The sequence below is a fragment of the Engraulis encrasicolus genome, chromosome 9 (assembly GCF_034702125.1).
Source record: "Engraulis encrasicolus isolate BLACKSEA-1 chromosome 9, IST_EnEncr_1.0, whole genome shotgun sequence".
NCBI classification, from domain to species: Eukaryota; Metazoa; Chordata; class Actinopteri; order Clupeiformes; family Engraulidae; genus Engraulis; species Engraulis encrasicolus.
This window is the reverse complement of record NC_085865.1, coordinates 1,452,721-1,472,720: the sequence shown is the minus strand read 5'-3', so window position 1 is coordinate 1,472,720 and position 20,000 is coordinate 1,452,721. Positions and strand designations below refer to the sequence as shown.

The window sequence follows — 20,000 nt, the reverse complement described above, 5'->3', positions numbered from 1 at the left end:
GCCAGATGCACGCTCTGTTCGAGGGATAAAACGGCCACGCACGAGATTTTGTAGGCAATGGTAATTGGTGACGATACCATGGCGTTTGAAAAGAAGTTTGAGTTTTAGGTGGTAGAGTTGGACAGCAGTACCTTCAATGCACTGGGAACTAACGTGCTCTCCCCCCCTCTCTCTTCTCTCTTAATCAGGGCCCAGGTCTTGTGGCCACATCTGTCCAAGCTCCTACTCTGAACAGTTGGATGATCAGACTGATGGTAAGTGTGTGTCTGTGTGTGTGTGTGTGTTTCCATGTGTATCATATTATCTATGTGATCATGTGTCTTATTGCCATCCACTTACAGGCCCTCTGCCTCCTTTCATTTGTTTTTTTTTTTAAATATTTTTTTTCCTGATTACTTTTCTTATTGTTGTATTGTATGCAATTGTGATAAATATGTTACTATATGTTATTGTTATAACACAGAGACTTTGGTAAATGTGAAATTTAAGTACTGCTGTACAATTTTCTGCTCTCATTTTCAGATGAAAAGTGCTACACAGTTCTCACACATCTTCTACCTCCGAAGCCGCTGCAGTGTAAAATCTGAGATGTCTTTTCTGGTTGATTTTGTGCAGGTATGTTTCAAAGGATAGTCACTTTTAAAACGTCTTTAAAATCTTTAAAAACACTTTCATGCAGAGCCTCTGTTAGGACCTCATTGCTATACAGAGTTATGACCTTGTTGTCACCAAAATGTAAATGACCATATTTTAACCTGCTATTTAAGGCTGTCATAGCCATATTCTTATAACAATAGGGCAGTCATGGGTGAGCGGTTGGGGCGTCAGACTTGCATCCTAGAGGTTGCCGGTTCGACTCCCGACCCGCCAGGTTGGTGGGGGGAGTAATCAACCAGTGCTCTCCCCCATCCTCCTCCATGACTGAGGTACCCTGAGCATGGTACCGTCCCACCGCACTGCTCCCCATGGGGCGCCACTGAGGGCTGCCCCCTTGCACGGGTGAGGCATAAATTCAATTTCGTTGTGTGCAGTGTGCAGTGTTCACTTCTGTGCTGTGGAGTGCTGTGTCACAATGACAATGGGAGTTGGAGTTTCCCAATGGGCTTTCACTTTCACGGCTTTCAATGCAGTTAAGTTCAAGAGAACTATAGTTTGGAGATATGGATCCCAAACGGAATGGAACAGCAGCGGTTTGTAGTTGTAGAGAACTAATTAACGCCAAGTGTTGTTAACCTGTTGTTTCTTGTTTACCTGTCACAGTAGCCCATAGCACTTTTGTCATAGAGAGCAACTTGGTCAGTAAATATGTGCCTGCTGTATAAAGTAGCAGTATTTGGATAAGTTACAGCTAACACGGACGGCGAACTTTAGACTGTATATTGTGTGTTTGACAGATTTCTGACAGCGATGGTGAGGGAAGCAGTGTACCGAACTCTCAGATGACTCGGACCAGGTGACCAAACCCATGCAAAACACAATGTGAGTACACACACACACACACACACACACACACACACACACACACACACACACACACACACAGACCATGAGTCAACACAGTAGCCCCTACAATATTTTTCCAATTTATTGCTGTATGCTTACCATATCCATCATGTGTGTTGTGTGTGTGTATGTGTTGGTGTTAGGACTGTGCTGAGGCGTTCCGCCCCCCTCCCCCTCCCCCTCCACACCACTCAAGGCACGGCGGCGGCCCAACCACAAACTAGCGTGAGTACACAACACACACACTTGTGTGCACGCCACGCACTGACACTATCTCTACAGTGTCTTGTCAACTTTCCTTACATTGTGTGCGCGTGTGTGTGTGTGTGTGTGTGACAGGGAGATTAACAAGAGGCTGGATGCTGCGTCCATCACCAGAGGGGCCGGGATTGCTGCGGCAGCTAGCCAATTAAAGGAGGAGGATGAAGGAGAGGAGTCTGACGATGCAGACATCGCCATCGTATGTAGGCCACGCCCTCGCAGGAAAACCAGCCAATGAAAACGCTCGCAGCAGCATCAGCAGAACACACCGGCACGACTGGTAAACTTAAAGATACGCCACAGACCAGACATACACCAAATACAACTAGCACAGGTACACACACACACACACACACACACACACACACACACACACACACACACACACACACACACACACACAGAGAGAGAGCAGGACATCTGTTTTGTATAGCGCTTTGCCTAGTCAAAGACTTTTTACAGGAAGTATTATAATTCTGTTTTATAGTTGGGGGAAGCCATGGAAAGTAGAGAACCCTATACAGCTGATGTGTGTGTAAGTAATATTTATGTGTATGTGTGTTGCAGACAGGGCTTCTGAAGCATGCAGTGGAAGAGCTGTCAGTCAAGCTAAAGGTCCCGCCCTCCAACCTGCTGCTGCTGCACGGACAGGCGGAACTTAACACCTCACACACTATTGGCCAGCTAGGACTCTGCATCGCTGACATCATTGGTAGGAGTGTGTGTGTGTGTGTGTGTGTGTTTGCGTGTGGGTCTGTGTTGGTGCAAGTCAGTCTTGGCTCCTTCTTGATATTATACTGCATAAGTTCATACGTATACCGGTCATATATATGAAGAGTTTATTTGCAAAACGGTGTATCTCCATTTTGTAGAATGTTGGGAAATTAACAATTTTGTATTGGGCATTCCACTGCATTGCATTGCAAAATGAATTTCATATAAGTTGAAAAAGTATGTTCTCAAAATATTTGAATGGCAAGAATTCACACATAGGTGATAGGACCTCTGGACAGCCATTTTCAATAATAAAATGCAAAAAATGGTAGATACACCGTTTTGCAAATAAACTCTTCATATGTATATATAAATAATGAAATTAAAAATGAATTAAATTAAATTCACTCAGTTTAATGAAGATCTAAGAAGATGTCATGATATCAATGTATGTATACCTGTAGTTGATTCGGCTATACTTAGTTTGACTGGTATGCTCATACCTTTCAATCAGTTAAGTAACACTTGCTATTAAGTATTATTGATGATGTCTCTCTCTCTCTCTCTCTCTCTCTGTCTCTCTTTCTCTCTCTCTCTCGTCCTTTGTCTTCTTCCTCCTCTTCTACTTCTTCTCAGTCTGGAACCAACTTCACATCCCTCTTCACTGCACTACTGACACTGAGATGGAATCCACAACCCAACCACTAGTGGTCTGCATTGGGAATCTGAAGAGTCTGTCATCACCGCCAGGAATGACCGCGTGACCATTCCCGTTGCAGACGGCCTGACTTGCACAATTGACAAGCTGTTCAACTGGGTCTGCAACTTGTCATATCCAGCACAGCTCAGCTCTGTTTTCACCTTCTTTGAATATGTTTATGACGTTCCATCTCAACCAACAAACGACCAAAGGTACTAGAACTTCTCTCAAAGCTTCCCAGCAACCCATTGATCACTCAACATGTGTTTATGCCCAAAATGTAAATAGTTACTACAGACATCAAGAAAGTAGTTTGGCATCTTTGTCAAGTACACGCTTTGTCAGATGCACAGGGCATGACGATAATTTGCAGCCAAGATGGCTGTTCAAGTGTACAAGGACTTACTACGTAGACACCACCAGTCCACAACAACAGAAATGGGTGTATCTTTCAATGACTCTTTTGAATCCACTGACATTCAGACAACCTATGCAGCTTCAAGTAACACCTGAAGAAAGAGCATTTTGTGTTCCTTCTCAAGGACAGATTCTCCATAATTTACCACTTAATGACAATTTATCTGTGTTCATGCTTGTTAGGATTATTACAGAGAATTATTTTGATTATCATTTTGGCAACACTTTATTTTAGCATTACATCTATTAGCTCTAATACATACAGTGTTAATGCCTGTATGCTCTAAGTAACTTGTAAGGCATGCACTAAGCAAGATCAAATATATGTTAGGCATGTATTCGCAAATTACTTGTTCATGCACAATTAGGGATTTATTACCTAATATAACCTCAATAAGGACCTAACAAATGTTTGATTTCGCTTAGTACATGCCTTACAAGTTACTTATACAGGCATTAACCCATTGATGCTGGATGTTGCATTGGCCCTGGCGCCTGGAGTTTTGTATGGCATCAGCACCCTTTTCTGCAAGTGCTTTAGGCATCAATGGGTTAACATTGTATGTATTAGTGCTAAGCGATGTAATGTTAAAATTAAGTGTTACCATCATATTTAAAAAAATATATATATATATGTTGTAAAACTGGACGATTGTGAAATGATTAGGGCTGGGTAAAATAATCGATTCAATCGATAATCGATCGATATCATTTAAAATTCACATAATCGATTCACAGGGCACAAAATCGATTTTTTTGCTCTTTTTCTTTATGTTCTTTTTGTTTCATTTAGGTCTATGGAAAATACCCAGTAGGTATTAGTCAATTAGGCCTAGGCCTACTTATTACAAATTAGCAATCTGTTAACACTGTCAAGCCACAGCCCTTTGACATTTTTATATAAAAATAGGCAACAGCATCTTTTGGGGGAAATCCTTGCACCAAAAAGGGAACGGATTGAATCGATTCGGAGTGAATCGAATTGAATCGAATCGAATCGTGATTAATCGATTCAAAACCCTCAGAATCGAAATCGAATCGATACAGGAACATAGCTGCAATACCCAGCCCTAGCAATGATATGATGTGGCAGATGTAAGACCCATTGATGTAATGCAGAGTTTTCATTCTGATGAACTGTCTCTTAACCCAAGGTACAATGTCTTTTCTTTCAATATGTTGGAACCTATTTCATAACAATGTTATTTTCAAGAATATACAACACTACTTCGAATTTCAAGACTTTCTGGTTTTGTTATACACCGGTAATGTTGTTAAGAGATGATAGTGTACGAGTCATAATCAATACTTCATGAAATTGGCAGTGGTGTTAATTATTCTTGAAAAAGATAACATTTGTTATCTCCCCCTCTTCTGAAAAGCCTAACAAAAAAAGAATATGACAGTAAAGTTAATGTAATACTTTTTTTTTTAATTGAGTGTAATCACAACTGTACAAAAAAAAAACGTTGTATAGGTCTTTTAACAGTGCAAGAAAGCACACGCTAAATATATGTAGTCAAGACTTTTGAAGATTGAACCCTGTAAACAAAAGTGTTTGCTAGATAAAAGTAAACCCCCCTGTCACTTTCCATGTGATAAATGTCAGTATATATTTGAAAACTAGAAGTTTCAAGGTTTTTAATGCTGTCACTTTTATGTTTGAATGACAACTCACAGAGTTACAGATGTTTTTGTAGAATAATAATTAATAATAATAATAATAATAATTGTATTTGTATAGCACTGTTTCATACAAGGCATGTAACTCAAAGTGCTTAACAAATGGAAAAAAAAAAAACATTTTTAGAGATAGATTTAAAAGGAGAGGTATAGAGGAGAGGCAGAAAAAGCAGGAAGGCAGAGGAAGAAGAGATAGACAGAGAATGTAGAGTCATAAGGTCAACGTATGATAGGACCAGGATTCTTAGATGTGTAAGGTCCATAGTGGCTGGGCCTATCATAAGTCATAGATAGTCACACAGAGATTGGGCGCTCAGGTGCGGCCCCTGGTGGCATCAGGGGTGAGGAAAAACTCCCTTTCGCTTGATTCATAGTTTGTAAGGGGGAAAAAAAGCTCAGTGAAGTCTGAGAAAAAAAAGACCCCCTATAGTCAGGAAGAAACCTCAGGCAGAGACCAGCGGCCACCTAGGGGAGCCCCCTGCCAGGGCTGGTTGCGAGTAGTAAGGGCGCTGCGGCAGCTGGGACACTATGACGCCTTGGCAGCTAGGAGTTGGCAAGGATGAAGAGGTGGGTCTTCAGCTGCTTCTTAAAGGAGTCGACGGAGGTGGTTGATCGAATCTCGATGGGGAGGGCGTTCCATCTCTTGGGCGCATAGCAGGCAAACGCGGCGTCGCCGATCTTCTTCTGCGGGGGGTGGGGGGTCCTTAGCAGCTTGGCATCAGTGGACCTGAGAGCTCGAGCAGGGGCATAAAAAGAGAGCATGTCTGAGATATAGCTAGGGGCAAGTCCATTTAATGCTTTAAATACTGTGAGCAGAATCTTAAAGTCGATTCTGTAAGAGACAGGTAACCAGTGCAGGTCTGCCAAGACAGGAGAGATGTGCTCTCTCATTCTGGTTCTTGTTAGGATTCTTGCCGCAGAATTTTGAATGAGTTGCAATTTGTCAATTAATTTTTTTGGGAGACCAGAGAAGAGAGCATTGCAGTAGTCTATCCTACTGGTGACAAAGGCATGAATAAGTTTCTCAGCGTCTTGTTGGGGGGCCAAGCCGCGCACTTTGTTAACATTTCTAAGATGGAAAAAAGCAGATTTTGTTATCTTGTTGATGTGAGGCTCAAAGCTCAAATCCGAGTCTATGACCACACCTAGGCTAGTAACCTTATCTTTAATGTGTATGCTTAGGTCACCTAGGCTTGAGTGGAGTTTTGCACGTTTTTCCTTAGGCCCAATGAGCAACACTTCAGTTTTATCCTCATTTAATTTTAGGAAGTTACTGTTCATCCAATCTGTGATGGCAGACATGCATTTAGTCAAGGCATGAATGGCAGTGGTTTGGCTAGGCTCGACAGAGATATATAGTTGAGTGTCATCGGCATAGCTATGAAAATCAACATTGTGCTCTCTGATGATGGAGCCCAGGGGCAACATATAGAGAGAGAAGAGGAGAGGGCCCAAGCAACTACCCTGAGCAACTCCAAAAGGCACATCATACTTGTTGGAGACGTGTTCTCCGATGGTGACAAAAAACTGCCTTCCTGTAATATATGTTTTGAACCACTCTAAGACGTGACCGGACAAGCCTACCCAAGATTCAAGGCGGTCAATTAGTATGTTGTGGTCTATCGTGTCAAAGGCGGCACTGAGGTCGAGGAGGATAAGTGCTGAAACTTTGTTTGCGGCAGTGCTGAGCCTAAGATCACTTATTATTTTGGTTAGTGCTGTTTCGGTGCTATGGTTGGCTCTAAAGCCTGATTGGAATTTTTCCAAGATATCATTCCCAGCCAGATGTTGATTAAGCTGTTTAAATACAACTTTTTCTAGTACCTTGCTTATAAAGGGGAGGTTTGATATAGGTCTGTAGTTGTTTAAAGAATTCTGATCTAAATTTGTCTTTTTTAGGAGTGGCTTTACCATGGCTGTTTTGAATGAGCTTGGAAAAATGCCTGTAAGCATAGAGGTGTTAACAATTTGCAGTAAAGGTGCTGCTAAGCAACCAAGTATGTTTTTTAGCAGATGTGTGGGGATCGCGTCAAGGCTGCAGGTAGACTGCTTACTTTCCCTGACTATTTTACAGAGGTCGTCCTCTGTAATTGGACAAAACTTTTGGAAGCTCTCAGGTCTCCTAGGGGGGTTTAACCCTCCCCTCGGTGTATAGCCTGAGTGGGCGACAGAGATTGCTGCGTTTCCACCTTGGATGCCTTCTCTAATGTCGGCAATCTTTTTATTAAAAAATCTAGCAAATTCCTCGCACTTGGCATGTGATGCTGCATTTAGGTTGTTATTGCTATGTGTTGGATTAAGCAGGTGGTCAATAGTGGAAAAAAGAACTTTCGCATTATGCTGGTTGTCTGTTATGATTTTGGAAAAATATGCTTTTCTCTCTGAGCGTACCGCATTATTGTAGGAGGAGATCTCATCCCTAAGGGATTGTCTATGGACTTCTAATTTAGTTTTCCTCCAAAGACGCTCGGTTACTCTGCATTTTCTTTTTAAGGCTCTAAGTGAGTCATTCATCCAAGGTGAATAGCTAGCTCTGGTCCTTGTCGTCGTTCTAATTGGAGCTATGTTATCTAGAATTCCTCTTAAGTTGTTGTTGAAGCTATCAACCATTTCATCGGGTGTGCAGTGACCATTTAGTAGGTCGCCCGATTTGATGAGGTCTGAAATCTTAAGCTCAGCAGAGGCATTAATGCGTCGTCTGTGAATGACATTGTTGGGTGTGCTAATTTGTGTTGAAATGTCAAAATCAAAAAACACACAGTGGTGGTCGGAGAGGCCGACGTCCGTGACCGATATATTGTTGATATCAAGCGCATGTGAAATAACAAGGTCAAGTGTGTTGCCTTTCCGATGGGTAGGCTGTTCAGTGACATTCTGGACGAGACCGAATCCATTTAATGTGTCTAAGAAAGACTTGGCTATTGCGTCATCTGATTTATTTACGTGGATATTAAAGTCGCCAGCAATTATTGCTTTATCATAGTTAGTAAGTACGTCTGACATGAAGGTGGAGAAATCAGATAGAAATGACGAAGAGAATTTCGGTGGACGGTACAGAACAATAATAATCAGTTTGAGGTTTGCTTGGACCCTCATTGCCATGTATTCAAATGAAGAGAAAGAGCCCAGATTCATCTTAGTACAATTAAATTTGTTGGAGAAAAGTATGGCTACGCCTCCGCCTCGTTTATTTGGTCTCGGGGCGTGAAGGAATTTGTAATCGGAAGGGCAAGCCTCAATAAAAGTAGCCGCCCCGTCGTCTTTAAGCCATGTTTCGGTAAGAAGCATGAAGCTTATGTTTTTGTCCGAGACCAGCTGGTTTACTACGAAGCTTTTGTTGGTCAAGGACTGCACGTTAAGTAATGCAGCATTAACATTCAAAGTAGTAGAGCTATTGTTTATGCGTTCAGGTGCAATCGTAATTAGGTTGTTGTGTACACAACCAGAGGGTCTACATCTGCGAGCTTTCCTACGGGTAGTGACAGTGTGGATAGCTAGTGGAGTACTCTCTGTTGGGCACGCAGTGTCTAAGTTGGTGTAGTGCTTTGGATTTAAAACACCTGTTAGTCAATCCAAGGACCGATGGGCTTCGAGGGTCAGCTCTAGGTTGGTCGCGAGGAGACGAGCACCAGCTCTGTTTAAGTGCCTTCCATCTCGTGCGAAGAGGTTTCGGCGGTTCCAGAAAGCGGAGAAGTTGTCAACGTAGGGAATGGCTTCTTGGCGGCAGTGTCTCATCAGCCAGACGTGCAGTTGGCGGATTCGGGAGAACTGGAAGGCAGAGAAACAGACAGAGGGGATGGGGCCTGAGATAGCGTATTTTTTTCCAGTGCTGCGAAGGGTATTAATAAGGGAGAGGAAATCAGACTCAAGTTTTTTAGACTGCTGCAGCCGGATGTCATTGGAGCCTGCGTGGACGATGAGAGTTGTGGCAGTAGGATACTGTGACAGCGCGTGCGGCACATTCGACTGGACATCGGCTACGAGAGCTCCAGGTAGGCACCACGTCTGGGCGTTTCGTAGGGTTACGTGGCGAACCATCGAAGATCCTATGAGGACTGTTGATGGTCGCCGGGGTTCTGAATGGGCAGGCTGCTCTCGGGTGATTTGCCTGGGGGTAGCGAGGGTCCGGCGGCTACTGGGTCGCACTCTTTGTGGTAGAGGCTTGGGCACCTGGTGGGAGAGGGGGACAGGGTCAGTTTCTGCATCGATGACTGAGTCAAGTACAGAAAAACGATTGCTAGTCACTAGAGGTGGTGAACATTTCTGCAGTACTCCCCTGCCGCCGTTAACCACCTCCGTCCAGCTACGACGCGCGGGAGTGGAGCACGGTGGATTCGGGGGGGACTTCGGCTGGTGTTTGCTGTGACTGGGGAGAAAAGATAGTGTAGTTAGGTTGGCGCTAGTATTACTGGTTTGGTGTTTCAACGTGGTGTTATGGGATTTTATGACTATCTCGCAAGTTAGCCGGCGAATGTCACTTCTAAGTGTTTCAATCGTCATGTTGGCTTTGGCTAGTCTTTCATTAGCATTAGCTAGATCACTGCAGGCGCAGGTAGAGTTGGCCATAATTAGGTCTGCGGATGCAGCAGAAAAGGTTATTTTTGCGAGATAGTTGGTGTAGTGTTGCAAAATTGACTATGAGGTGAGGTGAAACTAAAGCCGAGTAGGGCTCGGCGCGAAAAAAGTTATGTGGGCTAGCCTGGTGGAAAAAATCTATTTGGATGGTGGGGAGGTTAGCCTATGTGTTTATGTTGTTGTAAGAGTGATAACAAGGTAACGCAAAAGTAACACTACATCGAATCAGTTGTTTGTAGTTGTAAGTTCAGACAAAGATTTTAGGAGAAAAACGAGAAGAAACTTAATTTCGTCCGAGTAGCTCCTCGACGGGAATAGCTTGATCCGGAAGCGGAAGTGACGAAGTACCGAACGAGACGATAGAAGTGACAGATGGGGTCACCGGTGACCCCGTAGACCTCAGAGTGTTAAGGAAAGACTGTATGAGTTATAATGAATACTTGCTGAAATGCTGAATAAACAGAATTTATTGTAAATCTACGGAATCCTCCTTTTTATAATGAACGGAAGTACATGTAAATGAACAGAAAATGTACTGTAAATCTACGGAATTCTCCTTTTTTATGATGTACGGAAGAGCATGTGAATGAACGGAGAATTTAGTGTAAATCTACGGAATTCTCCTTTTTTATTATGAACGGAAGTGCATGTGAAAGAACGGTGAAGTTGCTGTAAAATTACGGAATTCTCCGTTGTAGAATAAACGGAACTGTCCGTCACATAACGGATATGTCCCCGGTAATAAATTGCCAGGACTTTATCCGTTTTTTTACGGAAATTTTTTTTTCAGTGTAGGCTAATGCACCAACTAAGATGGTTTGCCAACCGCCATAAAACCACAAAAAGAAAAAGAAGAAGAAACAGTGATAACGCGCCATGTTGCCCTGTAGGCAGAACAACATTCAATTTTCGGCATTGTTTTGCGTTTGGACCGTGGGAGGGTTCGAGGCAACTTGTTCCGTCTCCAGAGCACGCCTTTCTTTACCCCCTTTTCTAAGACTTCAGCCCATGACGGTATCAAAGGTGAGGGGGATTTCATCCATGTTGTGTAGCCTATGGTAGTGTCACGTTGTGCTCGTTTGTCAGAAACTCGCGGAAATGACCGATTTTCACCTGGAAGTCGGCTGACTGTCTTTAATAACACAGACGCTCGTTCTCGGATAGAGAGGCGATTGCGTTGCATAGCGCAAATAAATCCACGAGAGGGGATTGCATTGCATAACGCGATAAATCCACGAGGTCCCTGACTTCCGCAAAAAGTCCTATTAATTTCTTTGGCAATGTCATGGAGCCCGTAACAAGACCGTTGACTCGCAGCGCGCGCGTTGTTCGAGAACACATTTGTCCTGTTCTCAGCTCTTCTTCTAGCTTTTTTTTTCCACAACATGCACATTTTCCTCCGCTTTTCTCCAGTCCCCAAACAGTTTTCCATTGCATCCAAACTTTCGTTCAGCTGCCCTATTGCCATTTTCGGCTGCATATTTAATTACTTTCAGTTTGGACTCAGCAGTGGGCTATATTAACTTATTTTGGGTGGTATATTTCTATTCAGTCGTCATTGTAAATGCTATTTTTTGTTGTGGTAAGTTGTAACATTTTTTCTATCAGTGGTATTAAGCAACACAACTAACATATGCCTAGTTGCGCACATAGTGCTCTCCCGTGGAGAAAAAAAAAACATATATATGTCGCACCAGAGTATATGTCGCATGTCCAGCCAAACCATGAAAAAAAGTGCGACTTGTAGTCCGAAAAATACGGTACCTAAATTGATTTTCATGCATCTTGTTATGCTACATCTTCTTTTACCATGTGTTGGACAATGCTGTCAACTGTATACTGAGCCTAGATGCTTTACCCTGTTCCTGCTTCAATTTCCTCCTTGTAAGTGGCTTTGGTCAAAGGCGTCTGCTAAATGCTATGTAATGAAATGTACTGTAATGTAAAATCTCTATATTCCTTTTCTCCTTCTGTCTAGTCTTTCTTTCTTGTTTCTTGTGCCCTCTTTTAATTTTTTCTTGCTGTCTGTTCTTTTCTCCTCCGTCTGTCATTACTCCTTTCCTTTTGCTGTTCTCTATGCTATTTAGGGCAGTCATCATGAGTAAGCGGTTAGTTAGGGCATCAGATTTGTATTCCAAAGGTTGCCGGTTCGACTCCCGACCCAATGACAATGGGAGTTGGAGTTTCCCAGTTGGGCTTTCACTTCCCTTCCCTTATCCTTCATCTCTCTGTCTTCTCTCTCTCTCTCGTTATCCTGTCCTCTCTTATTTCACTCCCTTTCACCTTCCTACTAGCCTGGATGAAAAGCCGACTGTTGACTCCGTCAATCAGTCTGGCAAAAGTCATGAGGAATCCGTCTCCGTGGAGAGTGTTAGATGGTCTGATCTTACTCTATCATTTAAATTAATTGGAGTTCCAAACTCAAATTAAAACCCATATTGTGCTTTATTAGCATGCCTGTGTAGGGGTAGTCGCGTGAGAATCGGAATTCTCACACGGTACGCACCACGTAATGTAGGTACAGTCGCGCAAGAATCGGAATTCTTACGCGGACCGCACTAGTAATGTAATTGAAGTTACGTTAATGTATGGGAAGCTGCGTGTGGATTTACTCCTCATGCGGCTATACCAGGAATTGAAGGTAAAATCTCGTTTGGGAATTTAATTAATTATGAATTAATTAATATTAATAAACAAATTAATTAAAATGTAATTTAAGGACCGTCTCATAAAATCCTTGGATTATCAATCACAATATTCAACAATAAATTGCTAAACACAGAATTAATAATAAGTTTTGTACTGGGGTTACTCAGCGGGGCACAGTGAACGATGAGAGTATGAGACCTATTCTCTGTGATCAGCTGGGTTACACAAGCACAAAGGTTGATCTGAAGGCAAAGTTCTAATAATAGGTTGGTTGGGTGTACAAAGTAACAAGGACAACAAAATGCAATCAAATGATTTACTTTTATTAACTACTAGGTAATCTAATAAAATGCATTACATTCAAAGTCGGTTAAATGGAATAATAACAATAATGAGGCACAATAATATAAACAAGAAAGAAAATAAAAGAGGGGCAAAGAAAGAAGAGGGGGACAGGCGTTCAGCCTGTGTGTGTGTGTGTGTGTGTGTGTATGTGTGTGTAGCAGGGGTCTGGTTGCTAGGCTACCACGTGTGTGTGTGTGGTTGACTAAGCTAGCATTAGCTACAGAAAGCATGGACAATGGAAAGGCTACTGATAAGTAGCTGCTTAGCAAAGGCCTAATGTCGACTAGGCAGGGCCCAAAGGGTCCACAACAATGTCAGGGTTTCTGTAATAAATGCACACAATTCCTTGTGGAATAGAGAGAGAAATGAAGGGGGATGAGAGAGTAGTGCTCAGTGGGAGGAACTCGCGCTGATTACTATGTATGTGTCTGTTGCTGGGCAACAATGGCGTCCTCTCGGCTAGGTTAACGTTAGCATCAGAACCGTGAACAATAGGGATAGCTAGCAGCTATGTAGCAAGTAAACCGTGTGGTTTTAGGCGCTTCAAGTCCCGTAGTGGACGCGCGAATGTATCAAATGGTTTTGGAATTAACGATAACAAGTCCGAGTAGAACAGGGAGAGAAAGAAAACGAAATAAAAGAAATAACAAGTGGGGGACGTTGCCGTCTACGCAGCCATTACGAGTTGTAAAACTACAGGAAGTGGGGTTTCAGCGTGCTTGTGTAGGCGCTGCAAGCCCAACTTGGCTAATGGCTAACTTGCAGAGCGCTCCGAGCAGAGTTGGCTATTCAGAGAATGGTTTACTACAGATTATGCACTCACAGTGTATAAAAGAGTACCGAAATGCTCGGAGGGTTCTGAGAGTCTAGTATTTCGAAAGGGAGAGAGTGAAAGAACGAGAGAGGGAGATAGAGAGAGAAGGGAAAGAGAGATGGAACTCTGGTGGCTATGCGTGTCTGTGTAAACAAATGGTTAGCGTTGCGTTGCTAACCTAGGGCCGGCTATGGCCCGTTACAACAAAGGGGCGCAGCGCGTGTATTGCTGGACTAGTCAGCGAAACGGCCGCGCTATGACGGTCCTCGGAGAGCTCAGAATACTGATGGTTAAATCAATACTTGAACTATTCCGTGCGAACGCCACAAGCGGGGTCGCTAGGCTTAGTAGCCAGTAATACAGAATGGGTTAGCAGAGGGCAACCTAAGCTAAGAGGAAGGATAGACAGAGAAGCAGGAGAAATGCAAATAAACATGTGCACATGAAAAATAACTCAAGTCATAGTTCAAAAACACATCTATCTCAGTACATAAGCTATGCCCAGTGCCTACTGTGTGAGATGAAGAGGAGGGTCCAGTTTCCAAAGGCTCGGTACGTCCGTCTGGAAATGGGGATTGCAGTCCACGTTTCTCTCGTCCTCGAGAGTTTGGGGCTGCAAAAGTCTTTGTTGTTGCGGCTTCGAGATTCTTCGGTTGAATCCCAAATGCGAGAAGTTTGTTCCACGGAGGCGTGCGTGGATATTTTCTCGCAGTGAGCTCGCCTTAGCCCACAGTGTCCGGATAAAAGTCTTAAGATATGACCAGGCAAGACCTTAGACTTGAAGTGAGGAATTCTTTGCAAAGTGTGTGTAAGATGAACTCAGCAGTCTATGTTTGTTATTCGGCCAAATATCAAACAATACTTTGTCCAAAATTGCGCAAGTTGCTCTATGCGTCTCGCCCGACCAGCAGCCAAAACTAGAGTGAGGGTCTTGGGGCAAGACAATGGGTTATCAAAGGTCACTGATAACCAGGTGATGGTGAATGGGGCTTTAGTCACAGCGCCTCCTAAAGGAGGAGGACTGAGAACAACATGGCAGGGACCCTGGGCCGGCCATTTGGTGGTCAGAGGGGAAGTAACTCTTTTACTAATGATTATTGATGACCTTCGTCTCAATCATCATCAGTTTGAGTCACATGATTCTCATAACTTTGTCATGAGTTTCTCTGCGTAGGGAAGTGGCAGGAATTGTACCTACACCTGTTACGATATAGTGTTGCAAAAGCAAACAAATAACAAAACGAAAGTGTGAATATAGTTACCTTAACCAATCAGTAACGGAGCTCGCAGGTGAGTTCCGTGTCATCACTCTCAACTGTTTGCTGATTGGCTAAACACTGAGAGAACAGAGCTTGAGGCTTTTGCCAGACGATGTGCGGAGCCAAAATCTTTGGGTGGAGTACATAGGATGGCGTCGCGAGGCTGGGTGAAGTACATAGGATGGCATCGCCAGGCTGGGTGGAGTACATAGGATGGCATCGCCAGGCTGGGTGGAGTACATAGGATGGCGTCGCGAGGCTGGGTGGAGTACATAGGATGGCGTCGCGAGGCTGGGTGGAGTACATAGGATGGCGTCGCGAGGCTGGGTGGAGTACATAGGATGGCGTCGCCAGGCTGGGTGGAGTACATAGGATGGCGTCACCAGGCTGGGTGGAGTACATAGGATGGCGTCGCGAGGCTGGGTGGAGTACATAGGATGGCGTCGCCAGGCTGGGTGGAGTACATAGGATGGCGTCGCGAGGCTGGGTGGAGTACATAGGATGGCGTCGCCAGGCTGGGTGGAGTACATAGGATGGCGTCGCCAGGCTGGGTGGAGTACATAGGATGGCGTCGCCAGGCTGGGTGGAGTACATAGGATGGCGTCGCCAGGCTGGGTGGAGTACATAGGATGGCGTCGCGAGGCTGGGTGGAGTACATAGGATGGCGTCGCGAGGCTGGGTGGAGTACATAGGATGGCGTCGCCAGGCTGGGTGGAGTACATAGGATGGCGTCGCGAGGCTGGGTGGAGTACATAGGATGGCGTCGCGAGGCTGGGTGGAGTACATAGGATGGCGTCGCCAGGCTGGGTGGAGTACATAGGATGGCGTCACCAGGCTAGGGTGGAGTACATAGGATGGCGTCGCGAGGCTGGGTGGAGTACATAGGATGGCGTCGCCAGGCTGGGTGGAGTACATAGGATGGCGTCGCGAGGCTGGGTGGAGTACATAGGATGGCGTCGCCAGGCTGGGTGGAGTACATAGGATGGCGTCGCCAGGCTGGGTGGAGTACATAGGATGGCGTCGCCAGGCTGGGTGGAGTACATAGGATGGCGTCGCGAGGCTGGGTGGAGTACATAGGATGGCGTCGCGAGGCTGGGTGGAGTACATAGGATGGCGTCGCCAGGCTGGGTGGAGTACATAGGATGGCGTCGCGAGGCTGGGTGGAGTACATAGGATGGCGTCGCGAGGCTGGGTGGAGTACATAGGATGGCGTCGCGAGGCTGGGTGGAGTACATAGGATGGCGTCGCCAGGCTGGGTGGAGTACATAGGATGGCGTCGCGAGGCTGGGTGGAGTACATAGGATGGCGTCGCGAGGCTGGGTGGAGTACATAGGATGGCGTCGCCAGGCTGGGTGGAGTACATAGGATGGCGTCGCCAGGCTGGGTGGAGTACATAGGATGGCGTTGCCAGGCTGGGTGGAGAACATAGGATGGCGTTGCCAGGCTGGGTGGAGTACATAGGATGGCGTCGCCAGGCTGGGTGGAGTACATAGGATGGCGTCGCCAGGCTGGGTGGAGAACATAGGATGGCGTCGCCAGGCTGGGTGGAGTACATAGGATGGCGTCACCAGGCTAGGGTGGAGTACATAGGATGGCGTCGCCAGGCTGGGTGGAGTACATAGGATGGCGTCGCGAGGCTGGGTGGAGTACATAGGATGGCGTCGCGAGGCTGGGTGGAGTACATAGGATGGCGTCGCCAGGCTGGGTGGAGTACATAGGATGGCGTCGCCAGGCTGGGTGGAGTACATAGGATGGCGTCGCCAGGCTGGGTGGAGTACATAGGATGGCGTCGCGAGGCTGGGTGGAGTACATAGGATGGCGTCGCCAGGCTGGGTGGAGTACATAGGATGGCGTCGCCAGGCTGGGTGGAGTACATAGGATGGCGTCGCCAGGCTAGGTGGAGTACATAGGATGGCGTCGCCAGGCTGGGTGGAGTACATAGGATGGCGTTGCCAGGCTGGGTGGAGTACATAGGATGGCGTCACCAGGCTGGGTGGAGTACATAGGATGGCGTCGCCAGGCTGGGTGGAGTACATAGGATGGCGTCGCCAGGCTGGGTGGAGTACATAGGATGGCGTCGCCAGGCTGGGTGGAGTACATAGGATGGCGTCGCCAGGCTGGGTGGAGTACATAGGATGGCGTCGCGAGGCTGGGTGGAGTACATAGGATGGCGTCGCCAGGCTGGGTGGAGTACATAGGATGGCGTCGCCAGGCTGGGTGGAGTACATAGGATGGCGTCGCCAGCAGGGCTGTAGTGGAGGGTAAACGCACGTAAACGCCGTTTACGCACCTCTGGAATTTAGGAAATAGCGTTTACCCACCTCTATTAGCGTTTACCCACCTCTAAATAGCGTTTACGCAGCTCTTAATGGCAATTACGCACGTCAAAGTTCCCTGCGCCTTGTGATCTGCCGTTGGAATAATCCAAAATAAATTTGGTGTCATTTAAAAAATATTGTTGAACATACTTAACGCTTTAGTAGGAATCATTTTCATCCACTCCAGGTTTCTCTCTGTCGTTCGCAAATTAGTCACGCCCTTCTCATGAAATCTAGCCACTTCGCAACGTTTGTCCGAAAGAAGTAGAACTAGGGGACAAGCCAGTGCGCCCCATGTTTACAAGCGAAAGCGCATCTGCCCGCCGGTTCTACGGACGGCAATGCCGATAGAAACGCAAATGCACGTTCGCGGTGGAGTTGGGGAAAAATCCCGCGTGTGAAGCCAGGTATGAAAGTAACCTAACACAGGAGTAAGCCTAGTAACGCCACCAAATCCATCATTTAGGGAGGTACAAGTTTTGTTACACCTTGTCACGACTTAGCCTAAAAATTATTTCATGATCTGACATGTCCAAGTTATTTGCAAAAGCAATTTCTCAGAGCTAGAAGGACTCATTCCTGAGTAAAGAAATTATAAGCTTCTTCTTCATCAGCTTCTTCTTCTGTCTATTTCCTTTGCAGTTATTGATAACGCTGTATGGGTTAGCTTATAATGGTAGGTAAAACTCCAGTTCCTCTCTTAATGGCTGCAGTGCCTATTGCTAATCTATGAGCACCATGCCACTACAAGTAGGCCCTAGCCTAGCTAAGTAGGCCTAATGGATGATGGTGGAGGGGTAAATTGTGAGGTGTCTTATAAAAATATAAGCCTAAAATGTAGCCTAATAGCACTTCATTATCAATTCAGTTGAAAACCACAAATGCTGTGTTTTTTATATTTAGTTTCCAATGTTATAGCCTAATGCCATTCATCTTTGTGGGGAATGGCTGAGATGGGCCTACAGTACATGATGGTGAATCTATTTTTAAAAACCTAATGCAGAAAGTGGAATAGGCCTATGAAATTGAGCTGCATTGTTATGCTGTTGAGCTACTCCAATATAGGTGTTAGGCCTGGATTGTAGCAAAGGCACACTGCATCATATGATCACACAAATTATGTGATAGGCCTATAGGCCTAACTGAAGAGATTTTAATTGTCATTTATAGTAGACAAATGAATGTGCATGCCAAAAAGTTCTAGTGGCTTTTAAACAAATGACCATTTTGGATGCGTTGATACCGATACTTTATAGGCCTACTATCATGCCTGGCCTCATACCCATTTTCATACCTGTAGATACGATACACCGATGATACACGCGTCGCGTCGCGTCACGGTCTGTCTGATCAAAAAATTCATAGTTTACCCACCTCTAATTTGACCACTACAGCCCTGGTCGCCAGGCTGGGTGGAGTACATAGGATGGCGTCGCGAGGCTACCTTCCTCCTGCTATTCGTTCTTCCCCCTGCTCTTCATCCCTTCTTTACCATGTCTTTCTTCTTACTGTACTCTCTACTCCATCCTTTCTTTCGTCTGCCCTCCTGTCCTCCCTCTCTACTCCATCCTTTCTTTCGTCTGCCCTCCTGTCCTCCCTCTCTCCTCATCCTTTCTTTTGTCTGCCCTCCTCCTTCTCTCCTCATCCTTTCTTTCGTCTGCTCTCCTGTCCTCCCTCTCTCCTCATCCTTTCTTTCGCCTGCTCTCTCTTCCCCCTCTCCTCATCCTTTCTTTCGCCTGCTCTCTCTTCCCCCTCTCCTCATCCTTTCTTTCACCTGCTCTCTCTTCCCTCTCTCCTGACTTGGTCTATCGTTGCTCTTCCTCTGAGTTCTCCGTCCCTCATGGCATCTCTTTCCTCATATACATATACATGCCCCCACTCACATACTGTACATATCAGGGTGCATCAAACACCCCAACGTCGGACAATTCTGCTCTGCTTTTGCAAAATTGCTCCTTTGAATTAAAGTGAAAGTGAAAGCCCATTGGGAAACTCCAACTCCCATTGTCATTGTGACACAGCACTCCACAGCACACAAGTGAACACTGCACACTGCACACAACGAAATTGCATTTATGCCTCACCCGTGCAAGGGGGCAGCCCTCAGTGGCTCAGTAGGATGGCGTCGCGAGGCTGGGTGGAGTACATAGGATGGCGTCGCCAGGCTGGGTGGAGTACATAGGATGGCGTACATAGCACACATAGCACACAAGTGAACACTGCACACTGCACACAACGAAATTGCATTTATGCCTCACCCGTGCAAGGGGGCAGCCCTCAGTGGCGCCCCATGTCATGGAGGAGGATGGGGGAGAGCACTGGTTGATTACTCCCCCCACCAACCTGGCGGGTCGGGAGTCGAACCGGCAACCTCTGGGATGCAAGTCTGACACCCTAACCGCTCACCCATGACTGCCCTAACGTAGCCGTAACCTCCGTGTAAAATCTTAGCAAATTTGGTTAATGTTAAAGGGTGGCACAATATGCTTGAAATGTTGAATGGCAGTGGATGGGCTATTTTTGTGTTTTTACACCATTTTCAAAACTAGTAAAGAGGATCATTTGGAAGAATGCTCCAGTTCCCTTTGCACTTTCCCAGATTTGAAATTCTCCGTGCTTGTTTTTAGAGCCTTCCTTCAGGAGGCCCAATTTCACTCTTTAGGCCCAAACATCTTTTAGCCATGTTCGAACACCCATGTATCCATTATTTAGCCATTTTTGGGGGATTTTGATGTCCTGGAGAAGTGGAAAGGCAACTGGAG

The 20,000-nt window shown here is 45.5% G+C and overlaps 1 protein-coding gene and 1 long non-coding RNA gene across 2 annotated transcripts in view; both read left to right on the top strand.

Annotated features, from left to right (window-relative positions):
* The window catches only part of LOC134455349 (uncharacterized), a 4,570-nt gene extending 317 nt beyond the window's left edge, over positions 1-4,253 (top strand). Inside the window, exons 1-7 of the long non-coding RNA XR_010036094.1 lie at positions 1-254; positions 523-615; positions 1,395-1,479; positions 1,647-1,728; positions 1,843-2,044; positions 2,332-2,476; positions 3,115-4,253. The exon at positions 1-254 is cut by the window's left edge and continues 317 nt beyond it. This is a non-coding gene — a long non-coding RNA (uncharacterized LOC134455349). The remainder of the gene's footprint in view (positions 255-522; positions 616-1,394; positions 1,480-1,646; positions 1,729-1,842; positions 2,045-2,331; positions 2,477-3,114) is intronic.
* flt1 (fms related receptor tyrosine kinase 1) overlaps positions 1-20,000 on the top strand; it is a 110,968-nt gene that overhangs the window by 54,100 nt on the left and 36,868 nt on the right. The gene's annotated exons all lie outside the window — the stretch shown is intronic.